We start from the raw sequence: 19,701 nt of genomic DNA, 5'->3' as shown, positions 1-19,701 counted from the left end.
GCGGGTCGGGCGGGGCGGCTCAGGGCCCGCCCGCCACCGGGCAGACCGTGCCAGAGGGGAGAGGGAGAGGGAGTTCACCCTCCGAGCAGGTGCGCCCCGCGGGGATTTCACGGCCCGGAGGCGACCGCGCTGTCCCCTGAAGGCTTCTGAGACAAGCAAGCAGGTGCGGGTGCTCATGGAGAAGAGCAGGGATGGCGGCTGTCCCAGAGCAGCGGTGTGGGGAGGAGAGGCTTTGAGTGACAGAAAGTGGTCCTGACACCTGCAGTGAGCAAGCTCCGGCTGTCCACTAGACATGGGAACTGTTGACCCCAAAGAGTGTACAGGGACTAGAGAAGACAGGAATGGAGGAGGTAATACTGCGGTAACCAGCCAGTTTTGGCTGCTCCTAAAATTCTTGCAAGTTTGGGGATGAAACTGACATGGTGTTCAAGGACCATTTTGAAGGGGCAGTGACAGTGTGTTTTGTATTTGGCCAGTACATGTCTTTTGGACAGAAACACTGCCAGGACTGAAGAGCTGATGAGTTGACAGCTTAGCACATTGTTCCAGTGCCTACTCTCACGCTCATGTCTAAAAACATGTCCTAATTTCTAACCAGGGTTGGTAGGCTTCCCACTCAGGGATTTCTTCTTAAAGAGAATTCTGAGAATTCTGGGATGTCTGGTGACCACTCCTAAAGATGTGGAATATCATCAAGTCATCTCACTCCTCTTCTTGGTAAACCAAACATGTTGAGTTTCTTCAGCCTCTTGCCATAAATTCCCTTTCACATTCCCTCATTCCAAGTTGTACCTTTTTTGTCTGCTGTGTGTTTCATGTTTTAGCATCTGTTTCAAGTGCAGGTCCCAACATTTTAACTGGGTGTCCGGATCATCAGTATAGAAGTGATTTCATCTATATATTCTTGTTTCCCTATCCACTCTCTATAAAGTGAAGGATCATTTTAAGCCGAGTTGCTACAGTGTCATGCTTAGATGTGCACTCATGTCACTCTCATCCCTAACCCTCCTTCAGGTCCATTTGAAGCATGTTAGCTGCACCCACTGACACCAAACACAAGAAATTTCTGAGATTGCCCTGGTTTGTCAGACCTTGTTTCAGGCAAGTGTATTTGCAGCAGTAGCTCACCTAGATACTGTCACAGGCTGACCCGTGAGCCTGCCATACAGCTCAGTCTATCCCTGCTGCCCATGCCCCTGCTGCCTCCCACCATCACCCACCTTGGCCAAGACATTTCTCCTCCTCCTGTGCTCTTCATGCAGAGCAATGAAGCCCACTCAGCCTTTCCAATACCCCTTAGTCACCAGCATGCCAGCTGCTCCTCTCCTCAGGACCCAGCTATTCCCACTGCCAAGATCAAAGCTAGTGGCCCAAACCAAGACTTCCTCTCCACCCCCAGCCCTGTAGGTTTTCAAGGTCTACTGGAACTTTTTTGATATGTGATATTAAGGAATGCATGTAGCATACAGGAAAGTTCAGTCTCATTTTTGCCAGTAGACATCATTTTAATAAAGAATGAAAAATCCCCATCAAGCAGGAAGAAGAAAGGTTATAAGAGGGCAAACAGTAAGACTAGATACCAGGGCTGCAGTTGAGGGAACAGAGTATTTTATAACACTCATGCTTATGTATCACATTTTTGGAGAGTTCCCTCTTCTTTGACCTCATTTGAGGGAATGAGATCATTCTTTCCTGCTTCCACAGTATCTCCTCCCATGTTGTAGGCAGTTTGAAGGAACTGACTTAAGAAATTCTGACGTCTGGAACACATTTTTCTTGTCTACCTGCAGACCAGGTACTTCCATTGGCCAACATCTAAAGGCTCAGTATAGACCAGTCCTGCTTCCTCTACCCTGCTACAGCTTTTGTCAAGGTTCCCTCACTGGAATTGTGTTTATACTATGGACAGTGGAGCTTCAAAAGCATGCCTTGCATGAGCATCAAAAATCAGAGGAAGGTTTTGATGACATTTCAGTTTGCATGGCAGTTAATCCCACAAACACACACACACAAAAAAATCTTTCTGCAAGAAAGCTCAATTTCTTGTGCAAATAACTGCACTTTATTATAGAAAGCTCAGTTTTACCTGAAGAGCAAGGCTGTCAGCCACGTCTCAAAGCTGTCGACAAAATCTCATAATAGAATTTTAGGTGGATTTTAAAAAGATCTGGATCTCAGAGCACTGATAAGAACTAGGAGTCAAATGAGCTGGTGGGAGAACTCACCAAGCCACTCCCCATGATTTACCATCAGTTCTGGTTAACCAGGGAGGTCCCAGATGACTGGAGGTTAATCAGTATGATGCCCACCTAAAAGATGGGTGTCTTGGGGTGATTTTACAATGAGTAGTCTATTCCCTTATCATCTGTTGTATGCCCAGAAATGGTTGTTGTAGCTTTAAGGTGGGTTGGCAGGAGGGAGGAGCCTTGAGACTCTTCCATGGGCATTTTCAAAGCTTCATTCCCCAGGCATCCCTGGTGCCATGCAGACTGTGTCCTTTTTTTTGCTTAGCTAGCTTGGTTTTTGTTAGCTTAGGCAAGAAGGGTTATTTTACTCTCTCTGGCCTTGGAGAGGCTGCTGCAGCAATCCTTGGGTGGCTTTTTTTCCAAAATGAACTGGTTTGGTTTTGGTGTGAGACCCCAGAGAATGACCAGCGGGAGAAGAATTGGCTGGGGACTGCTCCACCTCGGCCCCAGAGCTAGTGAGAAAAAGGAGACCAAATCCACCTCCTTCACCTGCTCTGAAGAGAGGACCAACACCAGAGACTCACCAGATTCCCATCTGTTTTGCTGGAGCTGCTGTGTGAACCTTCTATTTTGCCATTTCCTTTTTTTTCCTTGAGACAGGAGGAGCCAGTTTTTTCTCCCCACCAGGTTGCCAGCCATTGTGGTTTTATTTTTTTTTCCCTTGGCATTTTGAGTTTTTTGTTCTGGTGGTAGTGGGGGATTTGCCCTTTGCCAGGTGTATGTATTTTTCCTTTGAACAATGTGTTCTTTCAGGTTTGCAGCTTATTGCTGGTTCTAGTTGTGAACTAGAGGCAATTGGGATTCATGAAGAGGCTCTAGCACCCTAAATAGCTTTGTTGGGTGGTATTTCAGAGCTTGAACAGATTCCCCCAAGACATATCTTATTTAGAAAAAAATAAATTCCATTACCTCACAGTCAGGACTGGTAGTCATTTTTGGTAGTGAGGTAGTGAATTTATGGCACTTGAGTTCACTAAGTATTCCTGTACAATGGAAGATGAATAAGTGCTAAAGACCTGTTTCAATCAAGTAGTTTGTCACATAACACAGGTGAAAAACAACAGAAGACCTAGGGGACTGCAAATCACTGTTCATCAAATACAGACTTTCATAATGCTTATAGAAATAAGCACTTCTGATTATATATATTTATATACATCTTAAACAGCACAGGTTATTCTAAGCTGTGTTTTTTTTTCTTTGATGAGGACATGGTTTTATGAGCACTTCAAAGTGGAAACCACATTGCTTTCTCAAAGCTAATGCTGCATGTGATAACTGTTTAAAAATTATTAAAAATGCAGTAATTGTAATACTTTATCATTATCTTGGGAGGATGCTTGGAACAGGATACCAGAGAGGTCAATTAACAACTGGAGAGACTTACCAACCTAATATTAAGGTGATATAAAGCTGGGAGGGATTATGCTTCCGTAGAGGATATAGTAGACTACAAAACTGCTTTGATAAATGACAGAGGAGGGTAAAATAAATAACATTGGTAAAATGAAATTTAGTTGAGCTAATGTAAAATGATTCACAGTGGATATTTAAACATACAAAGGTAGATTTAGGAAATGCAGAAAGGCATTGATGTGACAGAAATGCTGCCATGATCTAGCTGAACAGTTAGAACATCGGCTGGACTAGATGACCTTATAGGTCTCTTCCAGTCTTGAAAATTCTGTGATTCTGTGATTCTGTGAAATGTCTGAGAGCTACAGTATTATTTGCATACATTTAGACAAGGGTCCAAATGTATTTGGACATGAACACTGGGAAAGTGTTCAAAGTCATACAGGCATGACAATTTTTTGTATGAAGTGGCTGTAGCTAACTGGTATTTTAATAGAGTTTGTTACCTCATTTGCTTATTTTTTGACTATGGTGAATGTTAATTCTCTTCTCTAGTCCAGTAATGCCCCAGACTGCTAAATGCCAAGCTTGATGTAGTAGCTATAGAAGGTGAATCTAATTTATAAAGTTCTCCACAATTTCCCTCTAGTGAGTGTCATTGGAATTGATTAACTAACTGTAAACTCAGAAGTCAGGTTGCATATTTCCCTAAATTTGTTTCTATTGGAATCTGAAATTAATTTACAGTGAAGAAAAGACTTCACATAAATCATGCCAGACGTGACAGATCAGTGTATTAAGCTCAGCAAAGCCAGTGGAAGTTCTCTCATTTTTGCTGGTTATGACTACGAAATTGAAGACCTTAACTGAAGCCCTGTTTATTGGAGTGTCTTGCACTACAAGTCTGTAAAAGTCACTTCAGAACAAATTAATAGAAGAGTGTTTTACTTTAAGATGATCTGTCTAGGTGTCAGAGAGGCAGTCTCAGTGTAGCCCTTAAGCCTCTAAGACTCTTCTTGCTGTCTTTCAGATGGAGTTTGAGCAGCCACTTTCTTGAGAGGAAACTGATCCAGTCCTGGCATGCAGCATGGTCTAAATGAATTGCTGTGCAGAAACCCTTGATTTATAGCTGGAATCCTACATCACCCTTGTGATGGACTGGAACCAGGTACCCAGATTGGCACTACCAGCTCTTCTGTAGTGGGCTTGCCTACGGTGCATCAGCAGGGTCAGCTGCCTGACATCAGTGATAAGAAAGGACATTGACTTGCCAGAAGTTCACTCAGGATTAGGTGATGCCATTAAGTTTTGCTGAAGGGCTCCTGGAGTGCACCATGCAAGCTAGTAGTTTTGGCAGTGGAACCCAGTGAGAAATTCTTCTCCCTGAAAGACAAACTGAGAGTGTGATGCAGAGGCCCAAATGCAGGTGTCCAAGTGCCTTTGGAGATCCCTTGGTGTATCCATCTTCTGCTGCAGAAGGGCACTGGTGCTCCATAAGCTCAGGAGGTCCCGTGGTGTAACTGCCAGCCCCATGAAGACATTTTGGCTACTCTAGGTTGTCTCCAATGATGCACCTACTATGTGCATGCTTACCATATATAGTCATAGGCCAGCTACATCTGTATGTGACTGGTTGGTTGGCTGGATCCCTTTGAAAGCTGCTGGTCTGTATTGACCAGAGCCATCTATCTATTGGACTATAACACCCCTTGTTAGCTTCTGGCATATAACAAGGGGTGTTATCTTCTGGCATATCTCTGTGTAAACACATAAATTTAGGTGTTTCCTTACAAACTTGATCCTTCCTCTAATGTGCCTGAGCATCCACATGTCTGGCGGTGTGCTACAGCACTCCCTCTGATGTGTAAGTGGACATTTCTGACCTGACAGCACACAGTATCTCCAGTCTTGAACTTCCAGAATTGCTACATGAGGCACCTGTGCCAGATGGAGGATGTGACTTAGTATACTCAGAGTAGGCACAATGCCCCCAGCGCTGTGTGGTTTTCTCCTCTGGGTCATTAAACAGAGACTGACATTCTTCTGAAGCCTGAGAAGGCTTCTCATTTGGGGAATTTATGTCCTGAAGTGTCTAACCTGTAGATGCTGAGCCTGAGCTAATTACAGAATGCTCCTTGTGTACTCCTATAGGGAAAAATGAGAACCTCCAGAGGATAATCCCTGTCATCCTGAAACAGGCATTTTAAATATGTAGGCTAAATCACAATATTGTTTGTTTCTACTGATTATAAAGAAAGCCAAGATCTAGCCAAACTCAGGTTTAGACATCAGACTTTCAAGCTGTAAATATTGCATGACATGATCCAGTCCCACATGCTTGAGGTTTTCTGAAAACACTGAATTTTGAGTACCCAGCTCCCATAGGAAAAGAGAGAGTATCCAACTGAGCTGGTGATGAGCATCCCTTTCCTGGCATGAAGAGTATCTGTAATCAGGTCATATCAAGTAATACACTTTCAGTCAGAGACTGAGAGGACTCTTGTTTCAGACTGTCTGTTGCCAGGTACGCAGAACTCAAGAGTGCAAATCTCTTTAGAAAGAGACAGAGCTTTAACCTTCCTGTCACATCCTATTGAATTTCTTATGCATAAGATCAAAACGATAAGGAGATGAACAAGAAAAGTGCCTCCTCCTTGGTCTCTGAATGAACAGCCAGCCTTTGGCTCTCTGTTGAACAGACAAGTATGAAAGGCTCTAAGGAGATCAGAGCATCACACTACCCTGGTATGTCATTTGCTGTGCTTTATTTCCTCACCTAAACACAGCAGAAGTTGTGCAGAGCCCCTTCTCCATCCATAATGAATAGTAAATAATGAATCCCATTCTGCTCTGCTTGGGTTAAAGGGCCTCACTTAAGGTGACATAAAGTCAGAGCATCCCCTGGGAGTGCAGCCAGGCAGTACCAACACAGGCCATCACCAGTTTGACCCACCTCTGTCAGCTGAAAGTGGAGCATGCACAAGCAGTAACACTTCAGGTGGACTGGACTAGGAGCTCCTGCTGTCCCTGGTAGAAATATTGCCAATAAACCCCTATTTCAAGACCACAGACTCTGCTTGTTCTTTCTTAGCTGAGTTTTTATATGACTGTGTGAATTTATGTAGTTGTGATGGTGCAGCATAGCTATTTCAAAGATCTAACTGACGTCAAGATTGATGTGATTCATGGGAGTCATAGGATCCCTGCCACTGAAAAAATGTCCAGATTAAATGACATGCATTTGTGCAGTTCTATAGTTTACTTCTCAGCAGATGATTGTGGATTTCATACATTTCATCAAGGATAATTTGAAAGTGCCCAAAGTCATTGATCTTCAACAAACTCCTCAGCAGTTAGTTCCAGCCAGAAGCTGGCCTGACTCTGCCACCACCTGCTTTTCATCCTTTTTCATATCAGGCTTTTTACATCATCTGTAGAAAATCTATATAAATATATAAACTAGGGAAGAAATTCATCAGGGAGGCCATTTTTTATTAGATCACTGATGCTCCACTGATGCTATGTTTTTAGCTTGTGATTAAGGCAAAGAGACATAGACTGAGACACAAAAGCAAGCAAACAGACACAACCAGAAACTGAAACCACCAACAATGCTGGCTTTCATGTGATTTTTACAACCATTGGGGTTAGTTCACTTAGTTAGAATATTCTGCACAGCTTTAAAGCACAGGTCCACATCAGTCCTGCCTGTTAGTCTTTGATGGCACTTTAAAGCAAGCCTCCCCCATGCCTGCCAGTCTCTGTGTGACTTCAGGTGGCCAGGCTGGAGGGAGATGATGGCAGAGTTGAGGAATTCAACTGCTTTGGAGTGATGAAGAGCAAGACATTGCTCACAGTCTGTGATGTGAGATGGGACTGAAGCATGTTATACTTTACACAATGTGATCCTCCCAGGAAACCCTGGCAGCAGTTTATATGAATGTGCACAGAATATGCACACGTATTCTGGAATGAAAGGAGTGATTTTTTTCCCGCTACCTATCTTGTTGCCCCTTTAATACTCCCTATGTCAGATTTCCTTAGATCACCAGAATAGCATCATAATGCTATTGTGTTCCTCTATTCTGAAGAAAACATGATAGCAGAGCCTGTAAAAGCCTTTCCCTGTTTATCTCTGTGGTGCCATCAGTACATTAAGCGTACTTGCCATCCCAACAAAGCATGCAAGGTGGTAAGTTTAAAGAGATTAAATTCTGCTTCTAGTGACACAGGAGAACTAAGAATGGACAGGGATGATCTTTTCCTGATATGACAAATCTGAGTTATGTGTCAACAAATAACATAACAAATGTCCACTTTAGGAATCTGATGCAGTGAAGAAAATTATCAGAGTGCAGTGAGCACGTGCACTCTTGCAGAATTAGCCTGTTTCATTCTGTAACATGTGCTGTTGCAGCGGGAAGCCACCTGGCAGCTGGAATACAAGCAGCCTTTGACAGGCTCAGGAAAGCCATTGCCAGGCTTCCACACTGCTGTTTAACCAGGCTGAAAGAACCACCCAAACAGGCTCACTTCTGGCCTGAATGAAGAGATGAGTAAATAAGCACAACAACTTCCTTTTGCATGTGGCAAAGTGGGTCAGCAAAATATTGCTGGTAATGTGCTAAAATGCAGTGAATGCTTTGTACTTGATTTACTGCTCTGTGTGAACTCTGTATGCTTCCTTATATCATAATTAGGGGGTTGCTTGCAGCTGTGTTTGGGATGAGTCAATTTTTTAAAAGAAAAAACCCACCTAGGTGAGCTGGCAATTTGGGGAGGAACAAAGGAGTATAAATTACATGTTGATCGATAGCATTGTTAAAAAATACTAAAAGCAAAACTAAAAAAGCCAATATTCTCACTATAATTACAGATGAAATCAGAACAGTGGATAAAACTGTTAAGATACTTTGTCAAATATTACATTTGTTACATTAGAGGTCATTACAAAGCAAAACACAAACCAGGACATGGGCAAAAGAGCACAGCCAAATTCAGACTCAGCAGGCAGAGCTGAGGACAGGCAAAAAAAAGAAAAGGACTGATCCAGGCTAGGGACTGGAAGCAAGGAACAGTTTCCTTGCAGGGTAAATGCAGCTTGGTCAGGGGGCAGCAGGATGCTTACCAAGAGGCTAAGAATGACTAAACAATTTATATTCGTGTCACTATTGTCATAACAACAACAACAACAACAAAAAAATCCCCACACTACAACAAATGTATGGCTAACAAGAAAAGGGACAATTTTTCTTCTTGGTGTCGACATCAAAAAGGACAAAGCCCCATTGTTATTTCTTAACACCATTAAAGCAATGGCATTTGCTGGCTTGTGATGTTTGTGGCAGTATTTCCTTGTGGCAGGAAGCTACAAGTTAAGAACAGGAGGTACTGTTAACATTGTATGGAACACAGGAGAGAGAAATATATGATGTATGTTTGTGTTCATTAAATGAATTCTTCAAAGGAAACAGGATAAAAAATAAAGATTGCCAGCCTTGCATGAGTAACAATATTGAGTCCTGTGGATGGGTTTTCTGGTTCAAACTCTGACACAAGCAATTCACTCTCCTGCAGATGCTTGCTGTTTCTAGAATGCAATGATCATCTCCTGGTTCTGCTTCAGATGAAAACAATGATTCATTTCTGTATTACATTTCTGTGAAATTTGTCACCCTCTAACACCACTCATAGCTATCCTTAAGCAGGGAAATACTTGACAGGTCTGAGTGTGTGCCAGAGTGAAAAAATAAAGCACCTACACTAATGTAAACATCATGTTAGGCCTAAAAAGATAGAATAGGAACAGCCCTTTCCAGCACCATGTGTTTGAGCAGACACAGCGGTGGGATGTGTATCTAACTGTTTTGCTGTGTTCTTTCATTTACATTACAAAGGGATGTTTTTGGCAGAAAATCAGAGTAAGCAGCATTCATTATTCCTTTAAGGGGCTTGATAATTCAGTATGGTAATATGCTGCAGGCTGTCAATGCTGTCAACCATCCACTAAGAGATAAATTAAACTTTGTTCCAGCATCAGTATTTCTGTATGCAGTCCTGAGATTAAATGAGATTGGAGATCTGACCATAGGGGTGAGAACTAGTGACATTTGATATGCTTGTGAAACAATTTTGGGTGAGGTAAAAACCACCAGGAACTGAATAAAACATGTGAAAGTAGTCATCATTAGCTCAGGGAGTATGAAAAATCACAGAAAATGAGAGAAGTGATTCAAGCTGACAAAAAAACCCCAAAACAACACAACAAAATTCACCAAAAACAACAACAAAAAAAACCAAACACAAATCAACCCTCAAGTATATCTTTGAAATCTGACTCAAATACAGAAAGGAGAAGAGGGTTTCTCATGCAGCTTTGGGCGTGTCTAAATGGTTGCTCAGAGTAACCTTACAGTCAGGGGCAAAAAAGTGAAACTTTTAGGTTCCAAAGCATTGAATCCTTAAGTGGCCATTTAAACTAGGTCTGATTAAGCACCTCTTTCTTGGTCTGCTTTATAAAGAGAGCACAACTGACTTACCTGCATTAGACACAAACACTGAAGATATATCTAAAGTCACCCAAAAAGTGACTAATCTTCAGCACACCTAGAAACATTTCAATTTACATGAGCTTATTCAGCTTGGCCATCTGATGATGACTGACAAACTGACTGCTTTAAAAGACTCTTGAAAAATTTGGTCCTGCCAGGAGGGAAGGTCCACACTGCAGTGATGTCACATGGAAATCACAGCATAACTCTCAGCACCCAACTTTTCTGCAACAAAGTAGCTGCTGAGTCTCCACCCATTTGCTCTCTGGGGAATGAAGAAAGGAGGAGACTGCCACAGGAAGAAATTCAGAACTGTAACTTGACATCAGTGCTTTGAGGCTGCATCAGTGTTTTAGCCTGGATCAGAAGAGGTAAGAGCTTTTGAAGATAAGTTCCCAATTTGTCCCCCCTTCTAGGCTTTGGTTCATATTACTCATTCACACAGTCTAACAGAACATAAACTTTATTTGGTTTAGATAAAATAAACTGGAAGATGGAGATCAGTGCAATGGACATTCTGCCCATGGAACCAGACTAGGACTACTCTGAAGAAAAAAAAAAATCACTAAGTTTAGTAGTATGGGTGTCAGATCTCAGCACTGACTGTTTTGCTCTTTAGGTCTGTCACTGGCTTGCACTACTAGCTAATGTATCCCAAAGTGAAGAGGATCCTGGAAGAGTCCATTGCTCCATTAACCACTAGAGGAATTTAGAAATATGAGACAGATTTACTGTACTCAAAAGTGAATGAAACAAATAACCACCAAATGGACACGAACAGTGCACTAGTCTTCCAAAAGTCAGTATTTTAACAAAGGAAAAATCCATTAAACAAAGGCAGAAACGAGTCTGGCACAAGGAATAAATAGTGAATTAACTGAGGATATAAAATACCTCTTGATTACCTCTATCAGATATGTCCAGGAAATTCAAAATACAAATTGGGCTTTTGTTTACAGCAGTAGCTTCATGAATTCATCTAAGCATAAACTATACTAAACTAACCACAATTTTATTACCTACCAGTTAACTTTTAATGGCTGCAAAAGAACAAGGCAAACTGCAAAACAAAGCACCGAGACCATTTCCAGCACTACTGACCTAGCTGCCTTATCCACAGCCTGCAGGTTGCACCTGCTCCAAATGGAGCCTTATCCATAAGCTCCAGCCTCTCCAGGGTTGTACCTACCATGGCACAGACTCATCCATGGTCACTGTCCTTTGGAAGAAACCTTCTCCAACACAGCCTTAGCCATGGCTGCAGCCCCTCCTGGGGAGTAGCTGCTCTGTTGTGGGTTTGTCCATGGGCACATTTCAGGTTTCCAGCACGACCTCTTGCACTGCTACTGATGTTCAAGGTGTAGCTGCGGTGGCCACCCAGGGATTGGCTGCCTCAGGGCAGACCTGTGTCACATCCCTGAACATCTGGCTGCTGAGGAAACAAAATCAGCTTCACAGCCCACATCTGGGTCAGTAGGGACATTCGAGGAACTGAGTGGTCATTGCAATAAAGCTGGAAATATCTACCATGTAGAAGGTGCTTCACTCTCCCCAAAAAGCAGCTGAGGAGAACAAGAACTGCTGCTGGTTCATGGCAGGGTTCTCCAGAGACTGGGAGGCAGTGATGCAAGGGCAAACACCAGGCTTGGCCTCAGGATAATGCTTTTATTGTAGGTTTCCCAGGCAAGGAAAAACAAAATGACAAAAAACACAGAAAGCAGCAAAAGCAGAAAGGAGGTATTGACTTGCCCTGGAATTCAATGTACATCAAGAAAGGGAGAAAATAATGGAGCAGGTAAGGGAGCAAATATGCCATCATCAGAGCTAGGAAGAGCAAGTACTAGCCTGCCAAGTAACATATAATATCTGTAACAGCTGTAGGCTCAGTCTAGCACACTCTGATCAAATCTGTCATTTTAAACTCCTGAAGCTCCAAATCAGGTGCCAAAAAAGACTGTGGTGGGCTGACCCTGGCCAACAGCCAAGCACCCACATAGCTGCTTGCTCACTCCACCACTGCAAAAGGGCAGAGGGAGAAAACAGGAAGAACAAAACTGAGACAACTCATGGGCTGAGATACAGATTGTTTAAAAGGTAAAGGAAAAAAACCTCACATCGACCAAAGGAAGTTAATCTGTCACAACCTGCCATCAGAGACTGATGCCCATCCAGTCTCTGAACACTGGCCACCTAGGAAGCCGCTCCCTGCCCTTTCTTCTTTCTCTACCCACTTTTTGTTACTAAGCAAGGTGCTATATGGTATGGAACATCCCTTTGGCCAGTTTGTGTCAGCTGTCCTGGCTGTGTCCTCCACCTCCTCACTGGTGGACAGAGTGGGAAAAAGAAAACCTTCAGGCTGGGCAAGCACTGCTAATCAATGATCCACTGAAGTGTCACCAACACAGCCTCAGCCACAAATCTGAAACAAGGTGCCATGAGAAGTGCTAAGAATTAACTCCATCCCAGCTACTGCTCCAAGTGATCATTACCAGGATTGCTTTATGTGACATCTGGGAGTGCCTTCATTGCTTCACCACCTTTAAGGTCTTTCTCATGCAATCTATTAGGGGAAGTTACAAAACCCTGTATCCTTCCTGTTAACAAATAGACACTTTTATTCTCAGGAGGAAAAAATTCATATTTAGCATACCTAGTTCTTTCAGCATCTTTGTTTAGGCACTGAAACAGGCTGGCTAAGGAGGTGGCTGAGTCACCACCCCTGGAGGTGCAGTTGTGGCATTGAGGGAAACAGCTGAGTGGTGGACTTGGCAGGGCTGGATTAATGGTTGGATTTGATAATCTTAGAGGCCTTTTCCAAATGAAATCATTCTAAGAATTCTGATTTTTTAAAATTGATTTGGTGTGTTTCCATAGTTACATTGGTGTGGGGTTCTTTTTAAAGATAAGTAAACTCTTTCAACCCTTCACATTTTAATCCAAGTATGTGTTAAAATGGAGTTTTCCTGAGTAGGCTACTCTGAGTTAAATTCTAGCAAAGCTGCTACTAAAGGATGAAAATATCTTTTACTTAAAAAAACCCCAAAACCCAGCAAAATAGGCAAACCCAACAAAAACAAAACAAAACAAAACAAAACAAAACAAAACCCCCAAAAAATCCCAAGAAAACAACACAGCCTTTCTGAAGCATATTGGAAAACCATTAGTGGTTTGCTCTGTAAAGCAGGTGTGTTAAGGAAAAAATCGTAGAACAACTCCATCTTTATAAAATTGAAACTTCGTTGCACTGATTTTGTGACCTACCATAAAAACACTAGAAAGGCTACATGCAACATTCTACATGGAACCACAAAAATTTGATTTTTTGCATACTCTGTACAAGACTAAAGGAACACAATGCAATACATTTCTTAATAACTGATGTCCTTTAAAACCTAAAATTTAAAATAAAATTTTGGGATTTTTGTTCCAAAGTAGTCCTACTTTTCTCAAATATAATCAGACATTAATACTCTTCTATTTTCTCTGCATAGTAATAGAGACAGTTCTAGTCCTCTGTGGTAATGTGTTATAATAAGGCTACAGACACTAAGGTAATACTGCTTCTTCATTCTCTAACCCTTCCTATTCATTTGAAAAGACAGTAAACATTAAAATAACCAAGATTTTTTTTAACTGAAAGCATTTATTCTACCCAAGGGTGGAAACAGATAAAAAAATTAAGTGATGCAACAATTTAGAAAAATCATACAGGTTCAGCTGTGAACAAAAATTACATCCTTCCTTATGTCTACTTTTCATAACAGCAGCATCACTCCCATTCTCCTTGTAAATGAACCAGTCATTGCTTGCATTAAACTAGCATCCAGAGGTTTCAATCAAGGACTTATTGTTCCATGTGCCTGTACAAAGCCATGGCAAGCTGCTTCCCTTACCTTGAGTGATACACTCGGGATCTCAGCTCATGTAGGCACTGCTGCCAGTCACACAGCATCTGGCAGTACCACAGCACTGCTCACCTGCAAAACTGCTCAGAACTAAGACAAAATGCAACCAAGTGATGTGAAAATTGAACACAAAGAGCATGGGAGGGTAGATGAGATGGGTAATGTGGAGAAAGCCATGTGCCTTCACTTTGGTGGGCTGCAAGCAGATGGTGCAGGACTCAGGGGTGGATCACTTGGACTCTGAGGGCACAGAGTCTGGCTGCAGAGCTGACCCCTGCATCTCCAGATGCAGGTGGGTTTGCCTGCTGCCGAGGCAGACACCAGCCTGCACCCAGGCTGACACCAGCACAGGCCACAGGAATGCCCACAGCACTGCTCCTGCTGTACCTATTTCCGGCAGAGCTGAGTGACTGGGTGCAAAGTGCCAAGACAGTGTTCAGTTAGATGTGGCACACCTGACGAGGCATTCCAAACAAGCATACTGCACTGACAAGGTGTTCAGGTAAATGGTAACCTAAAGAATTTAACTGAGAATGTGCTGTGCAGGATCTCTGCCCACTCAGCCCAGCCAGTGAAAATCAGCTTTCTTCCACTCCCATGTTGAGTTCTTTGTCCCCAGTGCAATGTTAGCTCTGCATGTATCTTGGCTGAGCATCCAACACTAAGCCATTTTTTCAGCTGCTACTTCTACACCAGCACCTGAATTTACCCAAATGAAGGTTGTACACTATATTTGCAGGCTCTGATCAGATATCTTCAGTGTTAGCAGGGAAGAGGGCTGTGATTCAGTTGCCTGAGCTCAGGTGTCTGTTGACATTCACACAAGAACCACACTGCAAATAGGTATCACTAAAAGAATAAAGGAAATCTAACCTTCCTTACATATTACAAATGTCACAAAACAGTCCTTTCTTTTTTATGACAGCACAATGCAGTGTTCACATGGTATGGCTGTATTGAAATGTTCCAAAGTCAGAAAACCTCAAAAATTCCACTGAAGTTAGACAGTTGCTAAGCTAAGGTTGGCATTATCCTGACCCAGGCTGACTGTATTCCCTGATGCATCTATACCCATCTGCTATTTTCCTTCTGTTGTGCCAAGATTATCCATCATTTGGGGCAAGGGAACACCTTTTATTTGGTGTCTGTTCAGGACTAAGGAATAGGTGCTACAAGAATACAAATCATCAGTACCACAGTGCCTGTGATGATTTATTCTCCCCCCTGGCTTGCCTTGTCTGCAGGAGCCCTGAAATCCTTGCATGCTTTTTATGAAGGGGCTTGTACTTTTTTAACACTTGTGTCTCCAATAGCTGGTGAAAACAATTCAGGATAACCAATCTATTAGGATTTATGGCTAAACATCAACATACTCAGCAGAAGCAGAACTACTGGTTATTTTCTTTAGAGCAGGGACAGGTGGTGTCAGGTGCTCCTGTAAACCAAAGCCAGTTAAAGGGGTGACAGGTATGTGATTGAGCAAACCAGGGGCAGGTTTTGCTCATGGCTTGAGCATGTGTGCCAGGAAGCAGGCTGAAGCAGTAGAAGAAACTGGACTTCCACTGCAGAAGCTTTCTGCTGGTATTTGTAATTACATCAGTAATTCTGCAGGAAGGAATCTCTCACAAGTCTGTTCTTGCTAAGGAAAGTGCAGTAGCTATGGTTACCCAGCAAACAGGGACAGGAGGCAAAGCTGAACCACTGCTCTGGGCACTCTATACCATTTTTAACATCAAAAGCCTAGTTTTAGCTTTCCAAATAGAACTATAAGAGCAGCCACCCACGTTCCCCATTACAGTGTGTTTGCATCTATAACTGTGGCTATGCATGTGTGGGTATATATATAGATCTATAGTAGGATGACAGATGACAAAGAGAACAAAAAAGGAGTCAGCTTTTAGATCATCATACAACTATGAAATTAGAAATGTACTCACAGATAACAATCTCACATACTTGGTTAGTCAGCCTAGGGTCAGCACCACAAGACTTTCCCTGGCAAACTTCTGCCTGCTACAGGGAAGAAATGCATTCAAGTGTCTTCATTTGCCTCTGATGATTCTGAGGATCACTCAAGACCTATAGAAAATTCTGTGGAAAAGAACTATGTCTACACTGTAGCCTTAATGCAACCATTCTAGGAAAGTTTCCTTATTTAGGGTAATGTGCATAAATACTACTGCAGTGTAGAAGCAGCAATGTGGAACTTAGCATATGCCATGGCCTGCCCTAAGAAACTGGGTACTTAAGCAACTAGTCCACATTGAATTTCACCTAAAATGGCTTCACATAGTCATGAAGTTCATAAATGGGTGCTAGAGAGAGGGTGGGGATAGTTTAGTGGCTGCAGCCCTACTCATACAGTGGATTCCCCAGGCGGGGACTCAGACCTGGCTAGCTACCTTCATATCTCCAATGGAAATGACTTAAAGCTTTACCTAGCCACCTGCTGGGAGTCTCCTCCTAAGGGGCAGGAGCAGGGCCTGCTTCACCCCCTTCCCCCCTGCTGTCCCACAGGCAGTCCCCAACACAGCAACAGACAAAGAGCCCTGGACACCTGAGTTCCTGGGCTGTCCTTCTGTCTGGCTGTGCCTTAGTGCACACCTGCAGCCTAATCATGGTTTCATTAGCAGACCACATACGCGAACACTCCATGGCTGCAGTGCAAATTAGCCACCCAGGTTTGCTCTTCAGCCATGAGGAATAATCATGAGGCACCATCATCTCACTCAGCTCAGGCATTTCCTCATCACAAAACCCTTTTATATTACCAAGCTAGTTGTCTAGACTCCTCCTAGACTAGCTAAGTGTTTGATCTGTAAAGTTTGGTGAAATTAATCCCATCCCTTACTACATGCTATCTCCTGATGGTGGAACCAGCTGCTACTAGTTCATCTCTATGAGCCTCTTCGAAGGGACAACAGGACAGCTGTGGTTCTTTGGTAACAGATAGAGCAAGGCCCTCTGCTCTGACACCAACTTCTAGACGAAACAGTGTCACAGAATTCACAGAATTCACAGAATCACTGGGTTGGAAGAGACCTTCAAGATCATGGAGTCCAATCCATGCCCAAACACCTCAACTAAACCATGGCACTGGGTGCCACATCCAGTCTTTTCTTAAACACATTCAGGGATGGTGACTCCACCACCTCCCCGGGCAAACCATTCCAGAACTTTATACCCTTTCTGTAAAAAACTTCTTCTTAATATCCAACCTATATTTCCCTTGGCACAGCTTAAGACTGTGTCTTCTTGTTCTGTCAGTGCTGCCTGGAGAAAGAGACCAACCCCCACCTGGCTATACAGCCACCTTTCAGGGAGTTGTACAGAGTGATAAGGTCACCTCTGAGTCTCCTTTTCTCCAGACTAAACACCCCCAGCTCCCTCAGTCATTCCTCACAGGGCTTGTGTTCCAAGCCCCTCACCAGCCTCACTGCCCTCCTCTGGATGTGCTCAAAGATGGATGTCTCAGCTTGAGCAAATCTAATACTTCTGAGACACTCTGGAGTCCAGACAGGACTTTTAGATGAGATGAGACTCCTGTGAGACCAGTATCTTTCTGGAACAGTAACTAGGAACCAGGAGGACAGCACAAGGGAATCTTGGCTAGCACTGCACACCTAATCATGTCTGCCTGGGAGCTGGGGGTGTGAACTACCTGTGAAGTCAAGGCAGACACAGTCAATAGACCCTGGAGACTATTACAGACACCATTGTAACCAGAACATCCACACAAGGCTGGTAGGCACGACACAGGCTTTAACAGAATCTTCTGGAGCAGCAGCTGGAGGCTAGGCAAGATTTGTAGTAAAAAACTGTGTGAGGATCTGAACTGAACCCAGCCAGATATTCTTGTTCCTTCTGTAGGCTAGTACTAGAAAGTCACAGTAATTTAGAAGAAATTAAATCAGAATCTGTATCAACATCCATCCATCCATCCATCCATCCATCCATCCATCCATCCATCCATCCATCCATCCATCCATCCATCCATCTCCAAGAAAGAATAAGATTTAATCTTCTAATTTTTTCTTCTATAAGGTCTTTCTAGACATTAGAGGCAGTCTTAAGTGTAGTTTTATCTACACAGGCTGATCAGTGAGACACAGGAGTCATGAGATACCAGTGCCTTTTTGAACCAGAATCAAAAAGCCAACCAGAGACTGTATTTGCTTGTGCTGGACAAGCAAGACATATCTTTGTCATGGGTAGGTTGAACACAGTTTCATTACTTAAAGAGATGAGGCTTAAATCTCTTCCATTTGAAAATTTAGATAAAACAATATACATTTAGTTTTAGGGCAGGAAGTTTTCCCAGAAGAATTAGTTTCTAGCTTCTTTCAGCATGATCACAGGCTGAACTCAGCTGTAATACAAACAAAATTATGGGAATTTAAACCCTGTTTCTTTCCACCTATGAAAAGAATAAGGCTCCCTATATCCATACCAGTACAGAGACCTCCTGCACTCATATAGAAAGGAAACTTTTTCTATGCTATGAGTAGTTTTAAATCACACTGAAGATTTAAGAGAAGAAATCAGAGTAAAAAACAACACCACAGACACTGATAAGGAGTTTTATCTCAACCAACAGAGCCCAAGCAAAATGAATCACAGAAACTCTCTCATCCTGAGAAATTTATGCATTTTATAATTCCCAAAGGAAACAATCGCATCAGATAAAAATCTTTAGACCAAAATTAAAAAGAATAAAGCTGACAGAACTGCCTGAAATACCTATTTTAGCAGAGAGTTATTAGAAAGTCAGCATAAATTGCCTCTTAATAATACTCATCATGCATCTATTGTCAGTAAATCCAAGTAACCCTGGTTTTATATACCTCTGTAGACTTTATTTTATTGCTTACTTGCTTAGTAAATTTAAACTAGGTATATTGGCAATGTGTTTAAACTGTCACCTGAAAAAGGTAAACTTCCATCACTCATTATGAGCTTGCTTTAAAATATCCAGTGCTTGGGGCTAAAGGCATGAGTTTGCAAAGCTCAAATTATTGGTCAGAACATTCAAAAGATCCATCTTCAGAATATTTCTTAGTCGTGTTGCAGGCATCTCAGTAACTCTGCCTCAAAATACACTTAAGACATTTTAACCAGAGATACTCAAGATCTTAGTGAGGAAGCACAGATAAACCTTTAATCCTCATCACTTCCACTTTTAATTTCAACAGAGTATCTACAAACCTGAGCTGAACAGAAGATCTATATACATCATCAGGTCATGACTTAGCAATATTGTACGTAAAAGTTATAGTGAACAAATCAAATAGGCAGCAATGTATTATTGACCTAATTTCTATCAAATTCCAGTTGTTACATTTTTGTTAATTTCTATATAACTTTTTCAGGAGAGAATATCCACTGAAAAACGGCAGGATACCATTTAATGGAGTGACAGAATATCCTGAGTTGGAAGATGCTCCACAAGTATCATCAAGTCACAAGGAACACCCTGCACAGATCTATTCCCAAGAGTCACACCCTGTGCCAGAGAGCACTGTCCAAACACTTGAACTCTGTCAGGCTGGTGCTGTGACCACTTCCCTGCGGAGCCTGTTCAGTGCCCAAACACCCTCTGGGTGAAAAAACTTTTCCTGATATCCAGCCTAAACCTCCCCTGAC

This window comes from Ammospiza nelsoni, chromosome 3, assembly GCF_027579445.1.
Source record: "Ammospiza nelsoni isolate bAmmNel1 chromosome 3, bAmmNel1.pri, whole genome shotgun sequence".
In the NCBI taxonomy this organism is placed as follows: domain Eukaryota; kingdom Metazoa; phylum Chordata; class Aves; order Passeriformes; family Passerellidae; genus Ammospiza; species Ammospiza nelsoni.
Note: the sequence above shows the minus strand (reverse complement) of the source record.